Genomic DNA, 14,399 nt, shown 5'->3' on the forward strand with positions numbered 1-14,399 from the left:
ACAGAATTATTATATATATATTCCATAGTATTCTTATTAAACTTTCCTCAAAGTACCTATTTTCAGTGGACCATCCATTACCTGCTGTATACCCCAGTGATAAGCAAGGATCGTCATTAAAACAGAAGTAGAATGATTTTCATTGAATCCTTAAAAAGTAATTTAAGACTCCATGTCAAAAAGATGGATTTAAAAGGCAGAATATCAGGACAAGGACTAGAAATAAGAGAATCATTTGGCATTTGATGTTTTTTTTAGAACTGTGGCCTAATTTGATGGACTGGCCAAACAAATCAGGAGTCAATTATTATTTATTTTTCCATCTGTTCATAAAATCAGTTATTCAGCAAATATTTATTGAATGGAAATTCTATGCCTGACTCTGCAGCACTACACAGGGAAGAGACAAATAGGTTTCTCCGTGGAATCGGTGTGGATGAAGATGAGTAGATGAAATTCTGGGAAATGGTCTATGGAGCCACTAGTCTATGGAGACGTTGGTCAGATCGTTTTGAAGATTTTATATATAATCTCTATGAGAGAAAAGGGTAGGTACACTTCCCAACTCATTCTTTGAAGTTAGTATTACAAAAACCAGACAAAGATAGCACAGAAAAGACTGCAGACCAACACCCATCACGAATATAGGTGCATCATGATCAATTGTGCTTTATTCCAGGAATGCAAGATACTTATTCAACATCTGAAAATCACTTAATGTAATCCACCATATTGACAAGCTGATGAGTAAAAATCACATGACTATGTGATGCAGAAAAGCATTTGACAAAATTCAACACCCATTCATATTAAAGTCCTTTCAGAAAAATAAAATTAGAGGGGCATTTCTCAACTTGATAAGTGAGAACTTTGAAAACTTATCTGTTAGCATTATACTTAATAACAAAAGACTGAATGCTGGCTATATAAGCTCAAGAACAATACAAGAATATCCCATCTTACCATTCATATTACATGATTCTGGAAGTACCATCCAGTGCAGTAAGGCAAGAAAACGAAAGAAAAAGTATACAGATCCTAAAAGAAGGAGAAAAACATCCCTATTTGCAGATAACTTGATTATCTATGTAGAAAATCCCAGGGACTATACCAAAAAACTCTTAATAATAACAAATGACTTCAGTAAGGTCACAGGATACAAAATAAATATACAAAATTAATAATATTTCTGCATAACAACAATGAACATGAAGACCACAAATTTGTTAAAATATACAGTGCCTTGTACAACCACTCAAAAAGTTGTATACTTAGGTATAAATCTAAGAAAATATGTACAAGATATAAGATGAAAGCTAAACAAGGCTAATGAAAGAATATTTTTATAAAGATCTGATTTAATACAGATGCACACTGTGTTAAGATACCAATCCTCCCCAAGCTACTACAGATTTAACATAATTCCTATCAAAATCTAAGCAAGATTTTATTTTAGATATACATGAGATTATTCTAACAGTATTAGGAATGGTAAAGAAACTAGAATAGCTAAAACAGTTTTTAAAAAGAAAAATAAATTGAAAGGAATCAGTCTGCTTGATTTCAGGGCTTACATAGCCACAGTTAACAAGTGTGTGGCATCAGCAGAAGGATAGACATATACATCAATGGAACTAAATTGAGAACCCAGAAATATGCCCACACAAATAAACCTGATTCTGATAAAAGTGCAAAAACAATTCAAAGAAGAAAAATAGCCTTTTTATAAAATAGTGCTAAAACAACTGGACATCTACAAGCAAAGTAAACAAAGCCTCTAGCTAAATCTTTTATCTTATATAAAATTTAATTAAATTGCATTATGAACTTAAATGTCAAACATAAAATTTCAAAACTTAAAGAAATATACACACTCAGAAGAAATACCCTTGGTTCCAGAGCTCGGCAAAATGTTCTGAAATTTGACACCGAAAGCATGAGACACAAAAAGGGAAATTTGATAAATTAGACTTCATCAAGATTAAAAAGTTTTGCTTCTTGGAGAACTCTGTGAAACTGAAAAGACAAGCTACAGAGTAGGAGGAAATATCTGCAAGTCACATATTGGAGAAAGTAATAATATATAGACAATATGAAGAGTTTTCAAAGTTTAGTTCAGTTCAGTTACTCAGTCGTGTCCGACTCTGCAACCCCATGAACCGCAGCACAGCAGGCCTCCCTGTCCATCACCAACCCCCAGAGTTCACTCAAACTCACGTTAATCGAGTCGGTGATGCCATCCAGCCATCTTATCCTCTGTTGTCCCCTTCTCCTCCTGCCCCCAATCCCTCCCAGCATCACAGTCTTTTCCAATGAGTCAACTCTTCGCATGAGGTGGCCAAAGTACTGGAGTTTCAGCTTTAGCATCATTCCCTCCAAAGAACACCCAGGGCTGATCTCCTTCAGAATGGACTGGTTGGATCTCCTTTCAGTCCAAGGGACTCTCAAGAGTCTTCTCCAACACCACAGTTCAAAAGCATCAATTCTTCGGCTCTCAGCTTTCTTCACAGTCCAACTCTCACATCCATACATGATAAAGCCTCCTTATTCTGGGAGAGAGAGGAGTGCCTAGATTCTGTGCTAAGGGAAAAATTCTGCTGTGCATTGTTTTACAAGGCTACTGATTCCATCATCAAAGATGGGTATCCTTGTCTATTATTTGCTTGGCCTCATGTAAAATACGAATCAACATGTCTCCTGTCAATATAAGTTTTTATTTTTGTGTGTATGCTTGTTTGTATATTTAACTCTTAACAAAGAATTCTTGGTGAAAATTGTTAAAATCTAAGTAATAAGAAGGAAGGCAAAATTAACTAAGTGTGAAATGCTTTGCAAGTTTAAAGAAATGGACTAGATAAATATATGTGAAAAAAGCATTGTAAAGCAGTTTTCCTCCAATTTAAAAAGAAAAAAGAAAATGGTAAAATAATAGGCACAGAAAATAAGTCTTCTATTTGCAAGTATAAGTTAACACAGACACAGAGATAAAATATTTTTACAATTTTCAAGAGTACATGTATATGTATGTAAATATATGGGAAACATTTTGGAAGATTACACAACAAACTAAAAATCACCTTATTTCAATAACTAAAAAATAAGAATTAACAGTGTTTGTCACAGAAGACTATCATTCCTGGTAGTGTTTTAATTTTTAAACAGAGAAAAATATTACTGGAGGGATTTGAAATTTTGAAAACAGTAACAATTGGAGTGAAATACACCAACATGTTAGCAGTAATGGACACAAGTGATTGAACTGTGATTGCATTTTCTTTGCTCCATTTAGTATTTCTCTTGCGTTTCTTAGGGACATATCTTTCTATTTAAAATTTTAAATCATCCAAAGCATTTTAATTAAAATCGATTATGATGTATGCATAAATGCAGATACTTTCACATTAAAACCTAGATGGGTTTTCTTGTCATGAAAAGTTGTTCACACTGTTTGGTTAACTAAGGACAGTTTGCAGAGTAGAATATCATGTTTAAAGTTATAGATTGTTGTCAGAAGTAATCAGTCTATAATAAGAAGAGAGTTTTATTCTAGCTAACCTGAGGACAATAGCCCAGGAGACAGTCTCTCAAATAGCTCTGAGGAAGTGTTCCAAAGAGGCATAGTTTTCAGCACAATTTTATATCTTGTCCTACCAAAGAAAGGGTACATGCTTTTAAAATTTCAGCAGAAAGACAGATGAGCACACGCACAGTGAGTCAGTGTGGCCTTGATTCCTGAGTAGGCGCTTTATCACCAAACGAGTGCGAGCAAGAACATCCCAGGAAAGGGAAGCAGTTCCTCTGCCTTCAAAATGGACATTCTGTACCCCAGACAGTACTATTTGCTTCAGTGGTTAAAGCAGATGGATCATGTATGTGTGATAAGCCCTAAACCAATCTGTTCTAGTTAGCGTAAAGTTTAAGTTACATTATGTATAAGCCAGTATGACTTCCTTAAACTTCAATATATGAAAATTTCCTCCATCAGGATTACCATTTATTTTGAAGAAACAGAAACCCTCACAAGCTAGCTTATGGAGAAATTTTTTTATAAAGAATCATGTATCACAGAAACATGCAAGAAGAGACAAGCTTATGCAGACAGTGGTGAGAAACGTAGTGTTTACAAAGAAGCTCTAAGTGCAAGATCAACGCTGCCATTCCCTGGGATGTAGAGTTTTCCTCCAAAGCGTTTACCACATGAACTGCTCCACAGAAATGGCAGCTAGAACTTAGCTTCTGAGTCAAGGTATTGTCCTAGCTCCCGTCTTCCTTCTTTCTTTCTTTACTGGCCAGAAGTGTGGGTGCTCAGTGTGCCATACCGAGGACATTTAGGGGACGTCATCTGGATGCGTCTCATTGCCCAGAAATACTCAACTACATTTTGAGTATTTTTGAGTATTAGAAGATAGTACTGTCATCTGTTTTACTACTTCATGACTCTCAAGGCTGTTGTCCCATTAATTAATTTGATCACTTCAGCTAGTTAGAACCCACCATTTTTGGTGATGTTGCTGAGTTTGACAACTGGAGAAATACACAATTCATGTCAGAATCTTCTCTACCACTTTGGTGAAGAATATAGCATATAGCAGTGCATGCATGCTCCGTCGTGTCTGACTCAGTGCGACCCCGTGGACACTAGACCTCCAGGCTTCTCTGTCCATGGGATTTCCCAGGCAAGAATACTGGAGTGGGTTGCCATTTCCTGCTCCAGGGGATCTTCCCAGCCAAGTCTCTTGTGCCTCTTGCATTGTGGGAAGCCCATACAACATGTAACTTTACCCAAATAACCTCAAACCCTCAGTCTTCAGTAGTAATTCAGAAGCAAAATCTCCTGAAAAGATAATTCCGTAATTAAATGTAAAAACTTCGATTATATTTGGATTTAATTATAAATAAGCCTCCACACTTTTGAGCAGATTTGCTCCTCAAAGCCCCTATGTCTTTAATATAAAGAAGTTTACTTCAAACAGAAAAGTAGCAAGTACTGTTGAATGCTTCCTTCAAATTTTTACTATGAAATGTGGAAATAATACAAAATATCTAATTCATTCATTGCCGAGGACCAGCCCCGGCTGATCCAGGGTATTTGAAGGGGAGACGGCGTTGGCGACCTATTCAAATGGTAATTAGAGATATAAAGAGTAATAGAATGAGGATAGCTCAGTAGGAAAATTCAGTGGAGAAAAGAGGCTGAGTAGCTTGGTTTACGCGGAAAATCAATATAACCCGTGACACCAGGTTAGCTCTGACCACGGAGGCCGCAGGCGCCCTCCGAATAGCGGAAGGTGCCCCACCTTAGACACCTTCTCAAGTGGGTCTTAGAAGCCCAGGCAAATAAGTGGTCGCAGAGGATATCCACGCTCCAGATGGAGACTTCAGCCGGAAGTTAAAGGAAAGAATGACATGGGGAGACCAAGCATTGGTGAGCAAGGCCCGTAGCTTTATTTTTAACAGGGGCTTTTATACCCTAAGTTACACATAGAGGATAATAGGGGATGCAAAGTCAGCAGTCTTTGATTCTTATCAAAAACCAGGGTTTCTTTCCTGCAAATTTATCTTATACAAATGGTTTAGGTGATTTACATCATCTTCTGGCCAGAAGGCCTACTAACATTTTATGACTCTTGACAAGGACTTATCAACAAAGACTTATTTTCTCTAAGAGTAATTATTTTAAGGTTTGGCACCATCTTCCAAAGATAAAATTGCATTCCTATAGGGCGGATGTGTAATGGGTTTACAACAAAGGAAAGAATTTATTACCTTAAGGGTCTAAAGTTACTAACACCAAGGCCACTACTTATTTTTTCTACATACCCACTATTAATTAATACATATTCAAGGATACAATTCAGGGGATGTGAAAACTTGGCAACAAACATTGACTCATCAATGAAATCCTTTACTGGTTTATTCTGACAGTCTCTAACTCTCTGAGAGGCTCTAAGCTATTTGAACATCTTAAGCTTCCCGTGCCTCTCGAGGCTGGGAGACTGTAAACAATCGTATGCAAAGCTGCAGGAGTCCGGGTAAACTTGTCAGGCGAGTTAGAGAGCCATCAGAGGGGTTTGGATTTAAACACTCCTAATTGCCCAGGAACTTTATTAATTGGAGCTGTAAGTTAACTCTTTGACAGAGAGAGCGAGATGGTGGTAGGGGACAGCCCCCAGTAAAGTCAGAGGTGAGAACACAAAGCAATAAAGTAGGCAGACTCTGGTTTTTTGGGGGGTAGATGCTCGAGAATATCCGGGCGGACTCCTGAGGCTCGATCCCGCCTTTGCGTATGCCGAGCCTCCTTCCTCATGACCTTTGTCACGAGTGGAATGCCTCACCGGCTCCCGGCAATTCATAGTCTAAATATATCATCTAAAAGTGGATCTGAGTCTGCATAATCTGTAAAGGAAAGCTTTTTCTACAGATTTCAGTGTTCTCTGAATGAAAATTCAACTCGTGTTGCAAATAGATGCCCTCCACTATAATGGAATAACCCTGAATTTTAAGCATTTTATTTAGAATCTGATAGCAAACTCTTCAACTATAATTAAAAATTAATTTTAAGTGGCTGCACTTTTTAAGGAACAAAACCAAGACAACGATGCTGTAATTTGAAATTAGGCTAAATGCCTGCTTCCCTCTACTTCTCCATGAAAGGCCAAAGACACTGTTCCTTATCTTTAAATTCTGGAAAAAGCCAGTCATTTCAATGATAACTTCTTTTAGCACAAGCTTTTCATATTTCCTTTCTGAACATATGTGTAAGAAATGTTAATTTCAACCCGGATTAAAGATTTTTCAATGAAATGTCAGGAAAAAACAACAATGCCAACAGTAAACAAAACATACCATAATATTCATAATATAAAGCTATAAATAATTTCTTTTAAATTTCTACTGAAACAACCTTAATGGTTTCTATCATTCACAGAATTTGGGAGAATTGTTGGAGGGGTATTTGGAGTTACTGCTGCAGAAAAAATTATATAATTGGAGGGAAATACAAGTGCCCATGGGGGAGGTATGACAACAACAACAAAAAACCCCAAACAAATAAGGATTAAAAGTAAATGAAAACCAATTAACAAGGCAAGAAACCCTAACAGCTGAAACAGATCAGAAGCCTATCTTAATATTTGTTAACCCAGTATATAGCAAACATTCAATCTCTTTATTCAGCATCTCATAATATATAGGGCATTGTGACAAGTACTGGATAAGAAGAAAACTGTGGCATACTTCAGGCTCTCTTAAAACGTACATTCCTCTGGTAGAAGCTACAGAAATAGTTGATGAACATAAGTTATCCAGGAAGGAAGCAATGAATAAATGAGTAAGTTGATGAATAGTCCTCTTTGATAAAAACTTAATACAGAAAGAGATCATTTAAACAAGTCATCTTTCAATAAAATATTTAGACAGTACCTATAACGTTATTGATCACCAGTGTATGAATTGAATGTTTCAGTTTGACTTGATTATAAGCATAAACATCTACTGGTTATCAGAACCTGCTGTTAACAATTTGTCTGTTCAACATATTGCTGAACCCACAGACTTAGAATAGGGTCTCACATCTAGCTACAGATCAAGAGACATTTTCTGGATTGCTATAACATGCACTTAACACAATAAATCAAAATACATTTTTAAAACACCTCAGGATCATCAAGCTCTAGGATCAAGTCATCGAGTCAATGGTAGAATCAAATGTACGTTTTGAGCCATAAGGATTCTCAATCCCTGTTAACCAAATAAATAAATTCTGAATGTTAATATACAAGGAAAGCAAAGTCACGTTCCTATTTAAAAATTCAATAAAGCTGACTTATATGAGTTCTGGAATAGAGAATGTTGCATATGAGATTTCTGTTCCACTCAACATTGCCCCCCTCCCATGGAAAATCAAAATATTTTCTCTCTCTCTCTCAACTTCTACCTCCCTCCCTTGTCCTTGATATTCAGAGGCATCATGAAGTCAGCTGGAAATGGTAAAAACTCACGTGCAAATTACTCCTCACATCACCACTTTTCCATCATTCTAAATTAGTATGCACAGTAGCTAATATGCCATGAAAGTCACTTACTGATAACAATGCGATCTCTGAATACTAATCTGAATGGGCAGCCACCAAAAAGAGTAGACCGTTACTGTGGTTGGATGAAGCTAATAAGGGAGCCTTGGGCGAAAGAAGTGACAGCTCCTCATTTTCACGCATCTCCTCCACCCTGTATTGACTCACCTCTCCCCTTTATCTTTATATTCCACTCAAAGCAGAAATACCAGCATCAACTTACAAAAACAGTTTGGCATCCATTCTTGGTATTACTGCTAGTTCCCATATCTACCGTGCAATTGCGATATATGAATACTTAAGTCTATTTGTAGAACAATCACATTTGGCTTTTTTTTTTTTTCCTTGAAATTAACCAGTGGATTTTTTTTAGGGGTTTAAGATAACATTCATTTCATCTTTCTGGAAAAACCAATTCCTACATGCCTCAATAGATTACATACAGTGGGTCTCAAAACTGACTGCATACTAAAGTCCCCTAAAGATCTTAAAATAACACCAACACATTGGAGTCACCTCGGGACAATGGAATCTGAACCACTGAGAATAGGACCCCAACCTCTGCATTCTTTAAAGCACGCTAGGTCCTTGACGAACAGGAAGAGTTGAGCACGATTAGCTGTGTTTTTTGATTCACCTCTGCAGAACCAACGTTACATTCGTGAGTCCTTTTAAGATCATAAAGGTCAAGGTTGTTCTTGGAATATCTGTCTTCCGGAAACTGAGGAGACCAGGAATAAAAGATACTGGTTGGAGCAAGTACTTCCCCACTTTATAAGGAAAGTGCGCATTCTAATATAGGCATCAAAAATGTAACCTGTATAAGGATTCTATCTTAAGTACTGAGTTTGCTTGGTTTTTGTTGTTGTTGTTTGTTTTGTTTTTACCTTTTGTTTTGGAATAATTTTAGATAAACAGAAAGTTCCAAAGGTAGTACAGAGAATACCCATTTAGCCTCCCCCCAGCTTTCCCTAACGTTAGCATCTTACTTAACCATAACATAGCTGTCAAAACTCAGATCTTCACATTGCTCAAATGCTATCACTTAAATTATAGACTTAATTTGGACTTTTCCACTTATTTCCCTCTTCCATTCCAGAACAGAGTCCTGGATACCCATTTGCATTTAGTCAGCATATCTGCTTAGCCTCTCTGTGAGTTTCTGTCTTTTCTTGTTTTGTATGACTTTGATAATTTCAAAGAGTATTTGTAAAATGTTCACTGGAATATCCCCAATTTTGACGTGTTTAGTGCTCCCTCATAATTAGACTAGGGTTATGGATTTAGGGGGAAAAAAAAAACTACAGAGTTGAGATGTCATTTTATTGCATCAAATTAGAAAGTGTATGATATTGTGACTGGTTACTATGTTAACTTGATTATTCTGTTAAGGTGGTGTCTGCCAAGGTTCTCCACTAGAAAAATACTTTTTTTTTCCTTTAAATGCTCTATTTTTAGAAGTGAGTCACTAAGTCTAGTCCTTGCTGAAGAGGAGGGAATTAACTATTATTATTTGAAATTCTTTTGTAAGGATCATTTGTTCCTTCTCCACAATTTACTTATTTATTCAATTGTTTATTTTTATCAGTATGGACTCATGAGTATTTAGTTTTATTCTTTGGAGTATAATGCAATACTATTACTATTTATTTATTTCATTGCTCAAAGTGTTTCAGTTTGGAACATTGGAACATTTTGCAAACATTTTGCAGTTGGCTCCTGTGTCAGTTTGATAAGCCCTATTTTTGTTTGTTTGGCTTGACTTTCTGTTTGTTTGTTTGTTTGTTTTTGGTTTCTGGCATTAACAACAATCTCTAAGCTCATCTTATGTTTTCCATGCCCTAGTCTTAGCATCATCCATTTCTGCAAGGAGCTCTGCTTTCTTCTATTGGAATTTGGTCTTTAGAAGCTTAGATCTGAATACTAGATATGCTCTTTATTACTGGAGTGTCACTGTGGTGAGTTTCTAAAAGCTGTTTCTTTTTGACTCAGCATTCATGTTCAAATCTCGGCTTTTGAATAACGATAAAATTCTTGGAATCTACACATTGAGGTGAAAATATGATCCACTATAATTTTGAGACATAAATTCTCTCTCTTAAACTGGTGCTAGGGTAGCTAGACATTTTTATTATCTTGCCTTTCTTTTTCTAGACAGTTTTATTATTGATTTAGTATATATTATATTCTGTGTTTTTTGCCAGACTCATAATAGTTCTGCCAACTATCTTTACTTGAAAATGATACTCAATCATATCCCCCAGAAAAACATCGTGTATATGCGTGACCTTCTTGGGCCCCTGCGGTGTTCTCAGTGTTGATGTGTGCGCGCACACAGTTGCTCAGTCATGTCCAACTCTTTGCAACCCCATGAACTGTAGCCCACCAGGCTCCTCTGTCCATGGGATTTTCCAGGCAAGAATACTGAAGTGGGTTGCCATTTCCTTCTCCAGAGGACCTTCCTGACCCAGGGATTGAACCCAGGTCTCTTGCATCTCCTGCATTGACAGGCAGGTGCTTTACCACTCTGCCACCTGGGAAACCCTCTCAAAGTTGATGGACATTATCAAATTTCTGGAGCACCTAACAGCTGGCAGCTGAGTTACTTACCTGCCTTCTTACATCAACTGTCAAGAACACCACATGTTAGTGATTAGGGTTTTTTTAAATCTCTTTTTTATCCTTTTTCTGTTTGTTTGTAACCTAAAGTGCTCTACAAACAGCTGCTTCTAGGTAAGGCTTTCACTGAGTCATGGCAGATTGGGGTATGGGTTAGGTTTAGTCACAGCAACATTTGTAACTTATACTCCAACGATTAGTAGAATTCAATATCAGAAATTGATATTAAATCCTGATTATAGCATTGTAATTATAGAATCACTTCAGAGAAAAAGGAAATAAAACAAGAGTGAGCCTTATAAAGGATTCGTGTCCAGTACAACTGTGCAATCAGGAAAACTCAGTAAATATCCATAGCAGTTCAAAGGTGAGAATCACACAAAGTAGGAGTGATTTTTCCTTGCTCTAGAGTTACTGTACCTACATCCCCTCTTTCCAATAACATCAATGGAAAATAGATTGAATAGGAGTGTGATATACAAGCTCTTAGGGAAGACAAGATGTCCAGAGATAAAGTGCCATTTTCTTGGTGTGTGACAGATAGCAACTATGATCAACAGTTTGTTATTCAGTGATCTTTGTTCATTTGTTTCAGTTGTTCAGAGAAAGCCACGCGGCTACAATATGATGAGAAATGTTCTGTTGAAAGCATTTACACGGATCTGTGTAACTGGGAGACGGAGGTGCATAAGGCCACCCAGAAAAGTCAAAGAAGGCTGCAAGCAACAAAACTGAGTCTTCAAGAGTGAATGGATGTGCAAAGCATGTAAACAAAATAAATAGGATAGAAGAAAGCTTAATCATTGCCCACAGGAAGACAATTCTAACTCGGACATATAAGACTCCAAAAGGAAGGAAGAATTTTTTTTTTTCAAATATCAGATGGTTTCATTCAACTTAGTCTACAGTGATTTCTAGGTGTTCTAGAAATCCTTGTTCCCTGAAGGGCAAACACAAACACTTTCTAATTATTTAGTGGAATTGCTTCCAGGACTTTATCTATAGTTTTAAAGTATTTACTGTGGTGTAACAACCAGGAAAACACACACACACTTATGAAAGTGATTCATCTTCTCATGCTGAGAAGTCAATATCATGAAAATCCTTTAGTCCAAAATCAAAATGCCCTCACTAAAACCAGAACAACAACAAAAAAATCTCTAATCTCGTTATGCTGTTGCCAGAAAGAACAATCCATTCCTAGTCCCTCTTTAGTTTTTCTTTCTGTTTATTTCCTTTCTGTTGCACTGAAAAGATAACCTTTGCTTTAACAAAATTTGGAGAAATGAGAGTACAAAATAAAATAAAGCAGAGGGTTTGATTAGTAGGGTTTTCATAAGAATTTTCCAGGAACTGTCCTTACCCAGTTGAATTTCTTAGTGCCCTTGAAATAGAATTTGATGTTCCAAATTAATTGACAGAAATATTTTCATTTAAAAAATCATTTTCTTGAATCTTAAACCTTTCTAGTCCTATGATTCCCACTGTCTGTTTTTCTTTTTTCTTTTTTTTTAACTTTACAATATTGTATTGGTTTTGCCATATATCAAAATGAATCTGCCACAGGTATACATGTGTTCCCCATCCTGAACCCTCCTCCCTCCTCCCTCCCCATACCATCCCTCTGGGTCATCCCAGTGCACCAGCCCCGAGCGTCCAGTATCGTGCATCGAACCTGGACTGGTGACTCGTTGCATATATGATATTATACATGTTTCAATGCCATTCTCCCAAATCATCCAACCCTCTCCCTCTCCCACAGAGTCCAAAAGACTGTTCTATATATCAGTGTCTCTTTTGCTGTCTCATAACCACTTATAATACTAGTAATTGTAATACTTTAACAGCTAATCAATATTGCTCTTATGTTTCTACTTTGTGCTCTGAAAGAATTAAAGAAGTGGAAGGTCTAATTCTGTATTCAAGAATGACCCAGATAATTGGGGATACTAAGCGCAAAGAGTCAGACATGACTGAGCGACTGAACTGAACTGAAGCACTTTATAGGGCTTCCCAGGTGGCTGGTTCAGTGGTAAAGAATCCCCATGCCGATGCAGGAGACACAGGAGACGTGGGTTCATTCCCTGGGTTGGAAAGATCCCCTAGAGGAGGAAATGGCCACCCACTCTAGTATTCCTGCCTGGAGAATTCCATGGACAGAGGAGCCTGGCGGGCTACAGTCCATAAGGTTGCAAAGAGTCTGACATGACTGAAGCTACTGAGCACACTCCCAGAAGACATTACAAGGAGAATGGCAAGGAAACCCACAATTATTCAAGTTAGGAGAAAATACTAAAAGACATATCTTAGAATCATATTATTTTAGAAAGTGTGTTTCCAAATACTGGATATGTTAGAACAGAAGGGGACTTCCGAAATTAGATCAAGTTACACTAAACATTATCAGTGTTTTCCTTCAAACGCCTAAAGGTCACTCCCAAAGAGGTACAGAAGTCTACATTTTATAGACTTCTCAAGATGATTCTATTGACCCATTACCTAGGGTGGGCTTCCCTGGTGGCTCAGACCGTAAAGAATCTGCTTGCAATGCGGGAGAACTGCGTTGATCCCTGGGATGGGAAGATCCCCTGGAGAAAGGAACAGCTACTCACTCCAGTATTCTTGCCCTGGAGAATCCCATGGACAGAGGAGCCTGTTGGGCTACTGTCCATGGGGTTGCAAAGAATTGGACATGACTGAGCAACTTTCGCATTCACATTCATTACCTAGGGTGAAGCAGGAGATCTTAGGACCATGGGAGCTTGGAAGGCACTTTAATCATTCCAGCACAACTCTGATTACTTTTAAATATTAGAATTTTAAGTAAGATTACTTCTGAAAATAATTGTTTTGCCACTTAAAAATAAGTGTAAACATCAATGAAAATTCTGATTTTAGTTCTATTTTCAACTCTACAGACTCTCTTCTCATACTAAGACTAGAATTGCCAGAATCCGCACTAACAAGAATTTCTTCCAATGCCGTATATAGCACTAGAGCACCAGCATTTTCTCATTTTTATAATTTTTTAGGCATGTTTATCAACACATTTTAACAAAAGATATTTATGATTTATGAAACAGCAATATTTTAGATATTTTGATAGCAAAATATTTATCTCCTAAAGAAATAAAGGTCATTTTGCTTATATATTTTGGCAAGACATTGTTTTGTTTTGAGGATTTTCAGATACTACTTAAATAGTTTCATTTTTTTCAATGATGGGAGTAAGAGCCTGAGTTGTTAAGGGTCTGAGTACAAAAACTTAGGCTCAAAGTTTTGATAATCCTTTCCAATGTGAATTGATTTGAACAGCATAAATTCTGAAAACTTGTTTGATGAAAATGTACTATAATTAATACCTGTACTTTCGTTCACATTTTCACACATTTCTAGTTTACCACCATAGAACCTGAACTTAAGATGCGAATTTCCCCAAATATTTTCTATTCAGTGTTAGGGTTCTAAAACATACGCATGGGTTTTAATGTGAAAGTGATTATTATGGCAAAGCATTTGGAAGGGAGTTTAAAGGTGATCCAAGTTTGTTTACTGCTGACTTCTGAGAACGTGTTTGTATGTACTGCAAGTCCCAGGAGGAAAACAAAGTAAATTGCTTAGGGAACTCTTTCTTTCAAGAATTGTCTCCTGGGATTGCTACTCTGCAAAACACATTTAGAAAATCACTCACTTAGATATTTTCTCCTT

This window comes from Bos indicus, chromosome 4 (genome assembly GCF_029378745.1).
Source record: "Bos indicus isolate NIAB-ARS_2022 breed Sahiwal x Tharparkar chromosome 4, NIAB-ARS_B.indTharparkar_mat_pri_1.0, whole genome shotgun sequence".
NCBI classification, from domain to species: domain Eukaryota; kingdom Metazoa; phylum Chordata; class Mammalia; order Artiodactyla; family Bovidae; genus Bos; species Bos indicus.